This window comes from Talpa occidentalis, unplaced genomic scaffold (assembly GCF_014898055.3).
Source record: "Talpa occidentalis isolate TD23 unplaced genomic scaffold, MPIMG_talOcc4v2.1 talOcc4.2, whole genome shotgun sequence".
NCBI lineage: Eukaryota > Metazoa > Chordata > Mammalia > Eulipotyphla > Talpidae > Talpa > Talpa occidentalis.
Window position 1 is genome coordinate 61845850 of NW_023602073.1, and position 14412 is coordinate 61860261.

Sequence of the window (14412 nt, forward strand, 5' to 3'; positions counted from 1 at the left end):
TGGGGACCCAGCTCTCTCCCCTGCTGCTGCTGTGGACATGCCACACCCTGGTGTGATGGGAAGACTGTGTCTGAGTTTTGGGGTCAGCCAGACTGAGGCTCACATGTTTTATGAACTTCACTCATCTGGCAAGTTGCTTACCTTCTCTCTTCTCTCACTCTTGATTTCCCTCTATGTCAAAATGCAGACCATCACGTCACACCATGGTTGCGGGGGCAGTGTGTGGGGGGTAATGCTGTGGTGTGATGAATGACCATGAAGGTTTGTGCCCAGCTTAGCTCTTAGTAAATATTAGTATCCTTCTTTCTAGAAATGTAGTGAATATCTATCTTGTAAAGTGTGGAGCATGGGATAGTTTAGCGATATATTACTGTCAGCATCTTATTTTTTGCATTTCAGGTTTGTTGGGGAAGCAGCTGAAATACATCAGAGTTTGACATAACAGAGGGAAATGAGGCTCACACACATACCAGGTTCCTTAGTGCAGGCTAAACAGGAAGGCTCTCCCTCTGCCCAGTGTACCTCCCCTGCTCCTAGAAGAGGGAGGGACCAGACCAGCTGCAGCTTAGGCTTGGAGGGGTAGAAACTTGTTCCCCATCCCCTACCTCTGGGCTATGGGGTTTTTCCTAGAAACTGTAGAGCAACTTAAAATATTGGTAATCGCCTAGAAGGTAGCTGGCTGCAGTGGCCAGAGCCCTTGGTGGTTTGCTATGGTGAGGCTCTGGATAGGCCTGTTCTGTTTGTTTTTAACAGTTTTGAGGTATGATGGACATGTGATAAACTTAAGGTAACTAAAGTGCCTAATTTGATACATTTTAACACATGAACACACACACACCCCCCTATGAAATCACACTATCAAGATAGTGTACATGTCCAGCACCCCCAAAGTTCCCTTGTGCCCTTTTATAACCTCCTACCTGCACACCTTCCACTTGTTCCATAGGAAACCACCACTCTGATTTTAGTTACTGTTGTTTACTTTTCATTTTATACAATTGCAGATAAATGAAATCATACAGGATGTACCCATATTTTTCTTTGACTTTTTTTACTTAGCAATTTTATTTTGAGAGCTATGCATGTGTGACAGGTATCCACAGTTCATCCCTTTCCAGTGCTGAGCAGTACATCTCTTCATGGCTACACTACATGATTTATTTATTGATCCACCTGTTGGGAGGCGTTTGGGTTGCTTCAGTCTGGAGTAATAGAATTAAAGTTGCTGTTAACTTTCATGAGTAGGACTTTGTATTGGTGTACGCTCTCATTTTGGGGGGAATATTTACTTAGGAGTAAAACAACTGGACCGCATGTAGGTGTTCGTTTAACTTTCAAAGAAATGGCCAAACTGTTCCTGTTTTCCATTCCCACCAGCAGGGCAGGCAAATTCCACTTCCTTCATGTCCTCACCAGCACTCGGGAGGTGGATCAGATTTCAAGGCTTGGTTAGTATACAATTTGTGAGCCCCACCACATGGCCAAAACTACTCCCCATCCGGCCAAACCTTGAAGCAGGTGGTTTCCAGTTTGTACCTAGAACTCTGAGGGATGCTGAACAGAAGAATGCAGATTTCACAGGCTCCTACAAACCTTACTCAAAGAGCTGAAGACTGGAGAGGGGAAAATGGAGAGACCAGCCTGGTCCCTGCATGAGGTGAGATGGGACTGGACCAGGTCTGGAGCCTGCTGTTTGTAAATAGAACAAATGCATCCAGACGTTTGGGAGAAAAGGTGGTAAGAATCATTAACAGAATGGTTTAGGGGTGGAAGAAAAAGAGCTGTGGAATGGGACTCTGAACTTGGAAGCTTATAGCTCTGTGAGACAGGAACGGGGACTGTTTGCGTTGCCTTATCTTCCAGCATCAAGAGCAGTGCCAAGATAGCATACGCGTGCAAAACAACAGTGGTTGAATGAAAGAACAAACAAATGAATGGAGGCGGGCTCATGGGAGCTCATGGGACATGAAGAATTAGTCCAGCCAGCATCATCTAGCACCTTATGTATCTTGTGGCTCAAAGTCTAGTGCCAGGGGTGGAGGAGACTAGAGGGCACATGGATCGACTGTTCATTCCCTGACGGGGCTCAAAGAAATGATGCTCTTTGTCCAAGGCCTTTCCTTCTTGTTCTGCTTGGCTGCTAGGGCAGAGCTGGACTCAGCCCTAGGCTTCCTCATTTTTAGTCTAGTTTGAAAATAACATTTTTTTTTCTGATGAGAATAATAAATGCTTATAGTAGGAAATTTGGAAAAGTCCCCAAAATTTTGAGAAAAATAACCCCAAACTCCAGCAGCCCGAAGATAATTACTTCAGGCTGTTGAGAGAGAAAGAGAGAGTCTGCATCTGCCTATCTATTTATCTCATTATTTCTATTACCTATCATGGAACCAATCTCTACTAACCCTTTCTTATGTGCTTATAGTTGAGGTGTTTTTGGCCTTCTATGCCGTTAGCATTATAGTATTAGTAACTTATGGTCCTGAATCTTTGCCAGCGTCTCTGATTGTTCAGTGCTTATTCTGCAGTCTGATGCTTCTCTAAACTGAGAGAACAGAGGGCTCAGGTCACACAGACCCAGCCATTTGTACTTTGCTATCATGATCCCATCCACATGCGATATGGGTATTAGGTTATCTCCCTTTTCCACCAAAGGGAACATTTGTTAGAAGGAATTTGTTTGAGTGAACGATCTGATGAATGGGGAAGAGTCACCCTGTGTCTGCATTTTTGATCACACTTGCCTCTCAGGGGTCAGCTTATCTCCCCTGCCCACCTTCCTCATTCTGCTCACACTGGTTTATGTCCAGCCAGGCCCTGAGGCAAGTGCAGGGGCTTTTCTGGTGTGAACATGGGAGGCAGAACACTGCTTTTGGTGCTGCAGTCTCTGGGTGTGGAGTGCAGACCTCTCAGGACAGTCAGGAGGATGCTGTGTCTGCAGAAGACTAAGCCAGAACCCAGATGGGATCTGCCTCCAGGACCCCCATAGTTCTGGAACCAGGAGGAGTGGCATGTGATGCTTTCTCCCAGCCTGGGCCCCTCAGTGAATGGTGTGCATTCTCAGTGCACTGGGGGGCTCTGGTGGGAGACCTGGCAGGAAAGCAAAGAGGAAGCTGCAGGCTCTTGCTCCTGTGTTCTTTCAGTAAAGGCAGCGTCCTCTGTGTGAACTGGAGGGGGCTTGGCTTCCCAGAGGTCATGGGCATCATGGTACCATGGGGAGGGTGGTTTCCTTTTGGATCAGGAGCTCTGGATCTCTGGGTCTAATGGGTAGCAGAGACTTGGGTGTTGAAATTCCTTCTCTTTCACTGTGCAGCTGTTGCCCAAAGAGCTCCTCCCACTCCCACACATTCTCTGTCCAAGTCCTTGTTTACTGCGCTCAGTAAATGCCTTGCCAGAGCCCCCTCATCCACTCACATGTGCTGGCATGCGCACCCCTCCATGACATCCCCGGCATCCACCCACTCCTCCCCTTTCTCAGAGTTCAGGGTCTCATTAGCTCTCACTCAGAACGGCCTTCTAACTCCTCCCCTCTTCTGCCTCTCTCACCCATATGCCATATGCCACTCCATGTGGTGCCACCAGGTTTGTCCACCCAAACCCCAGCTCTGACCAGGCCTCACAACCTCTCTCCTTACTCTAAGCCAAACACATAATCAACTGATGAACCGACCACCCACCTCTTAGTGCCTTCCTCCTCCTTAGTCCAGCACTTAGCCTTTTCTTTATCTGACCCTGATCTCGTTTCCCACTCTACCTCTCATTCATCTTGGTGCCTCTTTTGATGTCTGGCCCACCTTGCTGTGAGGGTCTCTTTGAACTGCCCCACTGGCAGGTGCCAACCTTTTTCCTTCCTCAGAGCCCAGCTTCAATGCCTCTTCCCTGGTGAAGTTTCCAGATCTCCCCAGAGGTCACTCTCCCCTCTCTCCAGTCTCTGGGTAGGGAGTGTACCTACTCCCTTCCCTGCATCCTGGTTGCTTAAGCACATGCCTCCTGGCCAGACAGTGACTCTGGTGGATAGGATGGGATAGGATGTTGAGTTCATCTAAAACTCCCAGAAAATTGTTGTTTGAATGGCAGTCACTCAGGGGAGGGTGGAAAGGATGGATGCTGGGCCATGGCCTTGGAACTTGCCATCTGCTTGTTTTCTGCCTTAGTGGGACAAAGAAACCTAAAGTCTCTTTATCATTTCTCAAAATGAGACAACCAAGTGGAAAATCCACAACTTCCAGTCACCACCAAGTCAGAGAACTACCACTTGGGGGGAATGTTTTTAGTTTCACTTTCCCAGCATGATGCCCCTTTCTCTCCTCCCCACCCCCATCTACACAGAGGGGAGACTCAGGGATCATAGAGTTTACTTTTTCTCTCTCTGCCTTTCCCAGCGCAGAGGGGGAAAACCATAATTTAGGCAGCTGCTAAAAATAGCTCCCCAGTCCTGGAAGGAGAGCTGGCTTGTTTTTTTTTTAAAGTGGCCTCCCCTCCCCAGCCCTGCCTGAGGCTCACACTATAGTCATATTGTCCTGACCAGTGTCCAGAGGCTGATGAGGGAGTCACAGGATGATGGGCAGCCACTAAGTGGCCCCAGCACTGTCTGGGAAGTGGGAGACTCTCACTCTCACCATTTCTTGTCCTTTTCCAAGATGAACCCCACTGCAGTGAGCTCTCAGAGAGCACTGTGTGGGGACAACATGGCAGATGTGGGATCTGGACACCTGGTTGGAGTCCTAGGCTTACACTTTGCATCTTTCTGAGACTCACATTCCTCCTCTGCAAAAGGCATGGTGGAGATATTTACCTTGCTTATGTGTGGTGAACACTCAGATAAACCTCGAACATGGGAGGTGCTCGATAAATAATGATTATAAATCTATTATGATTAGAATCACTGGATTTAGAGCATGAAATGCCTTTTTTAATGGGTAAGTTGGGACACATGATAAGCCAGCATGATGTACTAAGTTGAACCATATGAAGTTGATGATTTTCATAGATTAAAAATGATTGAATACTGTCACTATGAGCCAACCTAATAACATAGTTACTAGCAAGCTCTCTGTAAAGGGCCAGCAAGTAAATATTTTTGGCTTTGTGGGCCGTGGGGTCTCTGTTGCATGAAAGTAGCTGTAGACTATACTTAAATGAATGGGCATGGCTAGGTTCCAGGAAAACTGTATTTAACCCCTGCGATATTTGCCAACTCTGTAATAATGCGAGAGATTCCTTCCCATTGAAAGACTCTATTCAGATATCTTCATAATTATAATGGTAGCTTACCTATGTAGCACACCTGTATTACCCAGATAACTAGGCGCTCATTTAAGAGCTTTCAAACATTAGCTAATTTAAGCCTAATGGCAAAGCTCTGAAGCTATGCCATTGTTAATAGCTTTTCTTCTTACATATGAGAAACGGAGGCTCAGAGAGGCTAAGTAACTTGTCTGAATCACAGTCAGAATTGACAGCAGTTGAACAGGCCCAATCAAGTTTGTGAGATAGAGTTGGTGTCGGTCCGTCAGGCAGCCACAGGGTTGAAGCAGGTGAGGGACCCCTAAGTCTGTTACCCAATAAACATGAAGGCATGGTCTTCAGAGGCTTGAATGGGAACAGTTATGGTGTAGGTGGGCGGTGGGCAGAGGGGAGGCCAGTATGTAAAGGGAAGTATATAGCTCGAGATGGGAAAACAACCTCTCCCTTGGGGAGCCAGGCTCTGGGTAAGTCAGGCCTGTGGCCACTGCCCAGGTGACCCTCAGTGACACATGCAGGGTCAGTATATAAGGAGGAATCTCTGGCCTGTGGAGCAGGAAATTGTTTACATTCCTATGTTCCATGCAACAGCTCCAGGGAACCCTGGGGCCAGTTCCCAGATTCGGGCCCCAGGGATAGTAGGGAGAGGAGAGCAAAGCAGCAAGCTGCCCAGGATGCCTGAGCTCTGCGAGCAAATTGAAGTACTTGCGTGCCCTGTCCATTGCCTCTGCCTGTGAGATTAGCCACAAATTAATAGGCCACTGGTCAGAACTCTGGCCTCATGCATGCCACTGTTTCTCCCTTCTCCTGCTGTGCCTTTGTTTTTTTTTTTTTTTAAGATTTATTTATTTATGCATACAAGAGCTGGGGTACAGGCCAGAGGCGTGGGGGCGGCAGGGGCGGTGGAGAGGATTCACCAGAGACAGAGTGGGGAACAGAACAGCCGACTGAAATACACTGCTGAGGGGACAGTGGGTGAGTCAGGAGAGGTCTGCCGCACTTTGTGGGTAGCTCCCTGGCCGGGGATCGAACTCATGCTGCAGTGGCTGCAAATAGCTTCATAGGCTGTGTCATAACCCCTTGTGCCACCAGGGAGGCCCTGCATTAATTTCTTAATTCTCACAAGAGCTCTGTGAGACTGATTCTTAGTTCCATTTACGGATGAGAAAAAAGATGCAGAAAGAAGAATAACCTGCTCAAGTTTACCCAGCTAGTAGCTGATAGAACTGGAGGGGAGCAGTGGGTGAGTCAGGAGAGGTCTGCTGTGCCATGTGGATTGTTCTCTGGCTGGGGGATCGAACTCGTGCTGCAGAGGCTGTGGACAGCTTCATAGTTTGCATCTTAACCCCTTGTGCCACCAGGCAGGCCCCCGCTGTGCCTTTGTTCATGCTCTTCCCTTGCCAGGAATGCCTTTCCCACCTCTTGCACTCTTCTATAACTCTTTCCTATCTTTCAAGATTGACTCAATGTCACCTTGACCTGGAAACCTTCCCCAATTTCTTTTTCTCCCCCGGGCTGGACCAGGTCCCCCTTCTCAGTGCAGCCAAAGCACCTACCTCTCTAACCCCTCTGTCTCATCACTGTCTTGACTTCCCTGGCTCTCCCACTTGATGGGGACCTCCTTGAGGCAAGGGACCATGCCTTGTTTACTCCTCTGTCCTCACCACTCAGTTCAGAAGCGAGTTAGAAGCATGTGTGATCTAGTGTAACACCATTGTCCTCAAAACCCAACCCCGTACCCAAAGAACATTGTCACTGGGCAAGTTGCCTGACCTTTGGAAGTCTTAGTGTCATCACCAGTAAGGGAGAGTGACACTATTGGAAGCCTGGGGGAAATAAGTGGGATGACACTGAAAGTTGCCAGATAAGACTTGGGTCTCAGTAAGCACTTTGGAAATGGTCAAGGAGGCACATAGTATCTCCTGTCCATTGCCCCCATGGATGGAGGTGGGGCAAGGTTGCAGCTAAGGCCAGTTTGAATAGCCCAGAGACTCAGCATTGGCCCCAAGAGCTAAAAGGAAGGTTTCTGAGTTAGGTAGTGTTGGTTCTGAGACAAGAATCCTGGAACTTGAGTCCGAATATATTGGCATGAGTGCCAGCTCTACTCTTAGCAGCTGGGTGAGATGGACAAGCCATGTGACAGCTACTGAAGCCTCAACATAGTGATCCCCTAGGGGAATAAAAGTAATAATCATCCCACAAGGCTATTGTGACACTGAAATGAGGTTGCAGAACTGTGAAAACACCTGGCTTCTAGGAAATGCTTGGTCATAAATTATTGAGTCTGAATCTATACAGCATTTGCAGAAGCTCTGAATAGGTCTCAGATGAGGGTTCTCCTTGGGCACATGCCCCATGGCTTAGTGGTTTATACTTTAGTGTCAGCCAGTGTTTGAATCCTAGCTGTGCCATTACTAGCTGTGTGTCTTCAGGCAAATTACCTAACCTCTCTGAAAGAAACTTAAGTTATTTTTTAATAACTTTTTAAAACTATGTCACTTATCTCATAGAGTTATGGGGGGATGAAATGTAGATGCAGCCTGGTGTCTGGCACATACCAAAGTTCAAGTGTTAATATTCTGCTTTTATTTAAGACTTGGACTAAATACTAATGCTGTGTGGCTTTGGGAGTCCTTATTAATGCAACAACTGTTGTGCTGATGGACTAGGAGCCAGGAATTGGGGTAAGGGTTAGGATTTTCATCTTTACAGACCACATGGGAGAACTGAAATCAAGTAATAGGAAGTACTTCCTGGCTGGGGGTAGTGGAGGCATGTGTGAGGAGAGCCCCTGGGGAAGTCTTTGGGAATGGCATTGAGCCAGTCAGTGTGGAAGGTCAGGGATGATGGGGCCCTTGGAGGTCTTCATTAAACCTTGCTTTTGTAGGAGGATAACACTGTGGGCCCCTGACCCATCACTGGCTAGTGACTGGTCCTCCTCTCCTGAGTTAAGAAGATCTTTTTTCTTTTTTTTTTTTTTTAAGATTTATTTATTTATGTATACAAGCACTGGGTACAGTCAGAGCGCGGGAGGGTGAGAGAATTCACCAGAGTGAAAGCAGGGAACAGAACAGGCAGAAGGACCGAAGTACACTGCCGAGGGGAGCAGCGGGCGGCAGGAGAGGCCTGCCGCGCCATATGGGGCCCTCTCTGGTGGCCGGGGATCGAACCAGCACTGCAGAGCTTCTTAGCCCAGCACTCAACAGCTGTGCCACCAGGGGAGGCCCAAGAAGATCTTTTTTCTGCACCATGTGGAAGGATGTGCCAGTAAGGAGGTGAAGTCTGACAGGAGCCAGAGGACTGGAGGAGGCCCCTGTGAGGGTCACAAGAAAGCTAACTGGTGGTGATCTGTCAGTTTGGTGTCTTAGGTCCATCAGCCTGTGCTTAGGGACTAACAGTCCTGGAAAAACCTTTACCCACAGGGAACTGGGTTAGGGAGCAGGATATGGGAGGCTAGAGCTGTTGGCATTGGAGAAGTTTCCTTGGAGAGAAAGGTGGGTGGCAGGGGGAGGTTAAATCCATCTGGCCCATGTCCAATTTCATTGAGTTGTGTTCTGTCCTTGCTTCCCATTTTCTCATACTACTTCTCAATTCTCTCCTGAAGTGGCAGCCTCCACGGCTGCTCTTTCTAAAGGGATTGTACCAAAATGCAGGACATTGGCCGCCTCCACCTTTCCTGCTCCCCACCCACGGTCAGTACAGCTAGAGATAGCTCAGAGGCCAAGAAAGAGCCTGGCTCATTTTGTCCAGTTACGGAAGGGGCATCTGGGTGGCTTCTTTTTTCTTTTCTCCCATAGATTCCCACCATCATACCTCCCCAGCCTATTCCACTCTTGCTTATTAGTAGAGATGGTTCCAAGATTGGCTTTGGTAAATATACAATCTGGGTAAGACCAAGTGCTCCAAATAAGTACCTAGAATCTCCCCTTAATGACATGTTGTCTTTTCCATGTGGATGCTCTATTTTTAATTTATTTTTCATTGCCATGCCCATGCCCCATCTGCCTCTGTGACCCATCCCCTCAACCCTTCCCCCTATTCCCTTTGGTAACCATCATCTTTTTTGCCAAGTTCAAATTTTTATGTCTTCCATCATCTGTGTGTAATTGTTTTTTTGGTGTTCATATTCTGCAGATGAGTTAAGCCATCTGATATGTGTCTTTTTACATTTTAGTGGATTTTACTCAATATAATCACCCCCAAGTTCCATCCATTTTGTGCAAAATGTCACCACTTCATCTTTCACAGCTATGTAATATTCCATTGAATATATGCTGTACAGTTTCTCTGTACATTCATCTGTTGAAGGGCACCTGGTTTGGTTCATGATTTGGCAATTGTAAGCAGCACTGCTATCTACATAGGTATAGACAGATCTTTTGGTGTTAAATTTTTCATGCTATATGGTGTTACTGGTCAAGTGGGACATCTCCATACGGTTTTGCACAGGGGCTGTATACCAGCTTGCATTCCCACCAATAGTGGATGAGAATTTCTTTTTCGCTGCAACCTTGCCAACATTTGCTGTTTTTCATTCTGTTCTTTTTTATATGGGCCATTCTCACAGGAGTGACATGATAGCTCAGTGTGGTTTTAATTTGCATTTTTCTTATAAGTAATGTTGAACATTTTTTCTTATGTGTGTAGGCCATCTGAATTTCTTCTTTAGAGAAGAGTCTACTCAGCTCTTTTGCCCATTTTTTATTGGGTCATTTGTTTCTTTGTTGTTGGGTTGTGTAAATACTTCGTAAATTTTGGAGATTAACCCCTTGTCAGATGTATGGTATGCAAATATTTTCCCATTTTGTGGGTTGCCTTTTGTTTCTGTGATGATTTTATTTGAGGTACAAAAGTTTTTAAGTTTAAAGTAGTCCTACTTGTTTATTTTTGCTTTTGTTTTCCTTGCTACTGGGATTATATTCCCAAATACATCTTTGTGGTAGATGTCTTGCAGTGTGTACCCTATATTTTCTTTCAAGTACTTTATTTTTTTGGTTCTTATGTCTAAATCTTTAATCCATTTTGAGTGAATTTTCATGTATGGTGTTAAATATGGGTCTTGCTATATTTTTTTTTGTATGTGGCTATCCATGGTTCCCAGCACTATTTATTGAAAAAGCTATCTTTTCTCTGCTGTGTGGTCTTAATTTCTTTGTCAAAAAGTAACTGTCCATATTTATGTGGATTTATCTCTGGGCTTTAAATACTGTTCCATTGGTCTGAGTTCTGTTTTTGTTCCAGCACCATACTGTTTTGATCACTGTTGTTATGTAATATTGTTTAAAATCAGGAAATGTGATGCCTCCATTTCTCTTCTTTTCTATCAAGATTCTTTCATCTATTTGGGGCCTTTCGAGAGGCCATATAAATGTGATAATTTTTTCTGACTTTAAAAAAGTCATTGGTATTTTATTAGGTATTGTGTTAAAAATGTAAATTCCTTTGGATAATATGGCTATTTAATGATGTTAATTCTTCCTGTTTCATGGATGTTAATCCATGAGCATAGGATATTTTTCCATTTCTTTGTATCTTTAATTTCCTTTAATAGAGTTTTATAGTTTTTATTATATAAATCCTTCACCTTCTTCATTAGGTTTGTTCTCAGGTATTTCATTCTTTTTGGCATGATTGTAAATGGAACTGTATTCCTTATTTCCCTTTCTTTTGATACATTGTTCACATATAGAAATGTCATTGATTCTTGTGTATTGATTTTGTATCCTGCTACCTTACTGCATTCATTTATAATTTTTAGAATTTCTTTTGTAGAATCCTTTGGTTTCTCTAAATAAATTAACATGTCATCTGTAAATAGTGATAGTTTCACTTCTTTCCAATTTTGATTCCTTTCATGTCTTTTTCTTGCCCAATTGCTTCAGCTGGGAATTCCAGAACTATGTTGAATAACAGTGGTGATAGTGGACATCCCTGCCTTGTTCCTGATCTTGGTGGAAATGATTTCTGCTTCCCTAAGTCTGCCTGTGCAGATTCCTGCCTACTAGGCCTTGATGGGCCCACTGTACTGGAGAAGGACTTGTGGCCACTGGCTGTGGGCAGGGCAGGTTCACCTTGCTGGTGAGGACAATGAAGGCACAGCAGCTGGGTTGGCCTCCACGAGTGGGCACCCAGCATGTTCGAAGAATTTTCCTGTTGTTACTTCAGTTACTCTTCTCCAAGACCCACTGTGGGAGAGGCTGTTATTTTCTTGATGTCACAGATGAGGGCCCAGGGTTCTCATGAAATGTGCCGAGGGTCATAGCAGGAAAGTCAAAGCAGGGGTCAAATCCAAGTTCGTCTGCCTTAGAGGACTCTGCAGGAATGAACGAGGCATTAAGCCAGGACAGGCAAGGAAGTGGGGTGATGTGAGAGAGGGGGTGGTGGAGATGGAAGTAGCTCCTCCTGATGGAGGAGAAGCAGGCAGCTTCAGGATCTTCATAACCCTCTCCCAGGCTAGACCTTTGATATTGCAGTTATTTTTTTTTATTTGTTTCCCCCCACCCCCTCAGGTGTAGTCCCCATAGAATTTCCTTTCCCAAGGCACCCATGTACCATCACCACAGCCCCCTGTGCTCCTCCCTTGCTCTCTCTGATCCCTCTCCTGCCTCCTCCCCTGCAGTATGTCTCTGATATATAATTGTCTGTTTTTGCTTTGTTGTGTTTTGTACTGTTATTATTTTTTTTACACTGATGTCTTAATTGGTTCCCCTGTTTTCTGGTATACGTGAAACCATCCAATATTTTTCTTTTTCCTTCTGGCTTATTTCACTGAGCGTAATTCCTTTTAGCTTCACCCACGTTGCTGCAGAATGGCATGAGTTTCTCTTTTTTGATTGCTGAATAATATTCCATTGTGTATATATACCACGTCTTCTTGATCCAGTCATCTATTTTTGGGCATTTGGGTTGTTTCCAGGTTTTACCTATTGTAAATAGTGCGATTGCAGCTATTTTAAACTAAACTGTAAAACTGTTCTTCCCTAGTGGAGGGAGACTATAGTGGGGCAGGGACGAGATTGGGGAAAGCGCTACTAACATGGGAAGACAAGCTCTGGTCATGGTGAGGAGACCACAGCCTGAAACCCAGAGTCATGGGTTTAATCCCTGTTCTGCCTCTGGCTGCAGAGAATACATTTCCTCTGTGGACCTCAATTTTCTGATCTCTAACATGCAGCTACCTGATTTCCAGCTGAGAGCCTGTGGTTTTAGTCTTGGATATTCAGACGGGGCCCTAGGGAGAGGAGGCAGGAACAGATTTAAGAGGGGGGTCATTGGGAGGAGGGTACATAACATAAACATACTGGGGAACTGCCAAGCAGGCCATCCCTTAAAAGGGCAAACATGAAACTGCCCTGCCTTCTGCCCAGGCCCTTCTCTGTGAGGACGGCACTTCCTGTTTGGAGGTTCTGTGTGTCCTTTCCCTCCTGCACATACTCAGAGTCACTAAAGCTGTTTGGTGACAGGCATGGCGTGGCGTGAACCAATCAGAGCAGTCATGGCTGTAGACAGCTGGTGTGAGATGAACAGGGTGTGCCAGCTGTGCGCCTGTCTACCCTTTAGTCCTCCTGGTAAAACCTTGCTTAGCAGCCAAGGAAGGACAAGGAGGGAAGCCAGGAAACAAGAAGATGAGGAGGTGAAGGTGGGTAGAGAGTTCACAGGGCCTCCCAGGCGTCTGCCCATCGTCCTGCCCTAGAACTACATGATGCCCTCAGCCCAGCCTCCCGTGGATGAGGACTTCCCTTTCCACATACTGTGCCCTGGGGACAGCAGTCTTGCCTACCAATTGTGGCTGCAGTGCAGATGAAACAAGGGGGATCTGGCCTATATTCTGCAATATCACCCCAACTTGAAACTGGGCTGGGGTATCTCAGGGAAGTTGGCCCCTATCTGCCCGAAGAATTGATATTTTACTATACCTGATTGTGGTTCTGAGTGATATATACGGTTTATAGTGACCATCAGACCAGGACTTTGTCTCACCCACTCTTGACTGTTGACCAATGAGTCCCATAGAAAGCTTGAAAACCTCTCTTCCTCTCCCATTTTCCTCAGATACCAGCCTTTTCCAGATCTTCACCATGCCAGGACTGCTGCTTAAGCCCACCGACTTCTTCCTTACCCCCAGCTTTAGGACTATCCCCTTGCTCTTTTCTTCAAAGGTTCCTGATTGCTTTTTAACCACTAGGAATCAAAGATTACAATCAACATTTCTTAACTGATGGGTAAAGACTTCTCCTTTTTCATGAGCACAGGTTGTTTTGGCCAAGAAATGTTTATTGAGTGCCCACTAAGAACAGGCATTTCAGTAGCTATCGAAATGGTGTGTGGCGGGGAGTGTCAAAGAAGCAGGAGGCAGGCCTCCCTGATGGCACAGGGGGTTAAGATGCAACCTATGAAGTTATTTGCAGCCCCTGTAGTATGAGTTCGATTCCCAGCTGGCCACGAAGCTAACCCACATGGCACAGCAGACCTCTCCTGTCCCGCCCGCTGCTCCCCTCAGCAGTGTATTTCAGTCAGTCTGCCTGTTCTGTTCTCCACTCTGTCTCTGGTGAATCCTCTCACATGGCACCACCCCACACCTCTGGCCTGTGCCCCAGCTCTTGCATGCATAAATAAATAAATCTTAAAAAAAAAAAAAAAAAAAAAGAAGCAGGAGGCATGGTCCTATCCTCAAGGAGCTTTCATCATGGCTTTGGAAAGCCCATTTGTAAACACAGAAAAGATAACCCATAATGCAAGGCGACTTTGGATACTGTGTTATTTAAGGCTGGGGGGGAGGGGATCTATTAAAAAGTCTGTCACAAAGTTTATAAAGAAAGATAGAATAGAGCTGGTAACCCATTCTAGAATGCTAATAGTATTATATTATGACTTATATGAGAGGCCAGATCATATTAGACTAAGTTACTAGCTAGATTTAGGGTTGAGGGTTTAAGAAATAAAGCAGTACAAAGTTATCTTGGGTTTACTAGGAACAAGTTGTGCCACAGTTATCTTATCTTTTTTTGATAAGGTTCTAGAACTTAGTTGAAGACAAGGTCTTACATTGAACATTTCTAGAATTCCACAAGACTTTAGGAAAAATCTAAAAGGGGGCTGGATTGAAAAGAAGACTAGGGCCTCCATGGTGGTGCAGGGGTTAGAGACACAGTGCTGTATGGCTATCACCAG

At 45.6% G+C, this 14412-nt stretch overlaps 1 protein-coding gene across 4 annotated transcripts in view; it reads left to right on the forward strand.

Moving 5' to 3' along the window:
• The window catches only part of DAAM2 (dishevelled associated activator of morphogenesis 2), a 166673-nt gene that overhangs the window by 108012 nt on the left and 44249 nt on the right, over positions 1–14412 (forward strand). The window contains exon 1 of one of the 4 annotated variants that reach the window (XM_054698763.1): positions 306–1657. The exons of the other annotated variants lie outside the window; for them this stretch is intronic. The gene's annotated coding sequence lies outside the window, so the exon portion shown is untranslated. Of the gene's footprint in view, positions 1–305; positions 1658–14412 lie in introns of those variants that run through there. 4 annotated transcript variants of the gene reach the window in all.